This window comes from Triticum dicoccoides, chromosome 3B, assembly GCF_002162155.2.
Source record: "Triticum dicoccoides isolate Atlit2015 ecotype Zavitan chromosome 3B, WEW_v2.0, whole genome shotgun sequence".
NCBI classification, from domain to species: Eukaryota; Viridiplantae; Streptophyta; class Magnoliopsida; order Poales; family Poaceae; genus Triticum; species Triticum dicoccoides.
The window spans coordinates 425183935-425186315 of NC_041385.1; the positions used below are offsets into that span (position 1 = coordinate 425183935).

General features: G+C 62.2%; 1 protein-coding gene across 1 annotated transcript in view; it reads right to left on the minus strand.

Moving 5' to 3' along the window:
* The window catches only part of LOC119276304 (mitogen-activated protein kinase kinase kinase 7-like), a 3810-nt gene extending 3166 nt beyond the window's left edge, over positions 1 to 644 (minus strand). The window contains exon 1 of the mRNA XM_037557340.1: positions 179 to 644. The gene's annotated coding sequence lies outside the window, so the exon portion shown is untranslated. The remainder of the gene's footprint in view (positions 1 to 178) is intronic.
* Positions 645 to 2381: the final 1737 nt, after the last annotated feature.

Below are 2381 nucleotides of genomic sequence, written 5' to 3' on the forward strand. Positions count from 1 at the left end.
ATTACTACCAAATTAGTGAAGGAAGAAGCGATCACGAAACGGAACCTGCTTCACATGCACAGTTGGAACAACTAATACAGAAAGGAACGCGTGATTAAAAACCAAACCGGTAGTATCTGATATGGAACGCTGCCGTGAACTCAAAAGCAGAGAGAGGGAGAGAGATGCGGGGACTCACGGGGTTCTTGGAGCGCCGCCGAAAGATGAAAGATGAAAGATGAAGATGGATTGCTTTGGCAGGGGACAAACAGACAGACGGCCGGGTATGATGTTTTGCTTGAAGAAGCGGTCAGAATTTGCGAGAGATGCACCAGTTGACTGACGTAGAGATCCCGCTAGAGAGACAGAAAACGGGAGGAGTCTCCAAAGCAACTCAGGCAGAAAGAAGGGAAGACGACGAGACGAGGTGAGGTGAGGTGAGTTATGGGGCACGAACGAACGCTTCGTTTCCCGATCAACCATGCCAGCCTATGGTGTAACCGCAAGGCCGATCGGGAGACTCGTTGTGCTACTACTATCCTGGTCGAATTGCTTGCTTGTGCGTGCCGTTTGGCAAGAGGGGGTCTGGCCCGCTGACCACGCACGCGCGCGCGCGCACACACACACGAGAAAGATAGAGAGACGGCACGGCGATGACCATTTCGCAGCAGCTACAGATGGTCAAGACGATGATGGCAGGCGGCAAAAATAATCAAAAAGGCGAAGTCTCCGCACAAGCACGATCCGTCCACCATGATCTCACACGAGTAGAGTAGCTAGCTAGAAATATATATCATCGCGTACGGGCGGCAGTCGTCCCTTACTGGTGCGACACCTGATGATCGGCTGCCATTTTGGCGTTGCTTCGCCAAGTGCCAACCTCGCCTTCCTTCCATCTTTCTTTCATCACGTCGAGGTCGAACCACCCCACCCCAGATTGGTTCGGGGTAGCCAGGGCGCGCCGCGTGGCTGGTGTGGTCGACGCCCCACGTCGGTCCGGGACGACGAGGTGAGGTGAGGTGGGAAGTGGTGGCGCCCATTGCCGTTGCCGTTGCGGTGGTTGGTTGGCGCGTCCTAGTCCACTCAGTTACCGGCCCAACAGCGCGACCTGCGGTGCCTTTCCCGCCGGCACCCGAACGGATATCGCCTGAAAATCGATCTGGTGGGTCATTGCTCTCATCTGCTTTCTTTGGGGTGCGTTGCTCAGGCCAACTCCACCGCGCTACCCCATTCTGTCTGGTCCCATTCGTTTAAGCTAAAACGGACAAACGGGACGGCCCAGCGCGCGACGGTCTAGACCCATCTGGTCCGTTTTGTGTCCGGCCCGACCTTTGGAGAGCAAACTTGCTCCGGGTTTGGGTCATCGCGGACACCGAACGGACGCGCCGCTCGTTCGCGTTTGGCCGCGTGGCGGGGCGGCCACCTACCTCCCACCCGCCAACATCAATGCGCACGGGCGGCCGGCCCCACCTGTCATCGGCCCAGTGGAAGATGGCCGTCCTTCTTAAATGGACAACCCGTGGACCGGTCGTCGTCCACACTGTCCCACTCCGTCCCGCAGCCTCATCGAAACCCGACAGCGTGTGACCCTAGGAGATCCCCGTCCTCGAGCTCGCCGGCCGGGCACCTCGAAGCCATGGACTTCTGGAACCACGGCCGCAAGGGGAAGCACGACCGCGAGGCCGGCTCCTCATCGGGGCGCCGCACCGGCTCCGTGAAGAAGGAGGAGCCCGCGTCTCCACCACGCCGGGCCCCCTCGCCGCCCGCGTTCTCCATCGCCCCCGCGTCCGCAGGGGAGCGCGACCGGCACTACATCCGCACTAGCGTGTGCCGCCGTTACTGGAAGACGAGGACGCCGCTCCCCTGGAGCGACGCCACCTCCCCAACAACTGGCACCTGTCGGCCGACCACGTGCCGATCCCGTCGATCCCGGTGACCGGCCGTGCGCGTCGCGAGGAGATCGAGCGCCACCGCCGCCTCCTCCCGGACGACCTCTAGTACGACGAGAGGTACGCCCCCGACTCGCCATTGTGGGACACTTGGTTCTGCAATGAGCACGACACGCGGTGGGCGTCCTTCTTCGCCGGCACGTCGACGGGGCCACGGCGGCCACGCCCAGAGCGCCGAGCGGCTGCTCCCCAGGAGCGCGGGCGTAGGCGGCTGCGCGGCCTCACGCCCACGCCGTCGCCGTCGTCATCTCCATCGCCACCACCACCTCCTCGCGTGACAGCGGAGGAGGAGGCCCGTCTCATGGCGCATGTCATGGAGGACTCCATGCGCACGCACGATGAGCGCCAATGGGAGGGCCTCGAGGAGATGATGGCCCGCTCCGCCGCCGGCGAGGTAGCCATCCCCGAGCTGGAGATGGTGGCCGCGGAGCCGGAGATGGAGGAGGAGCCGGT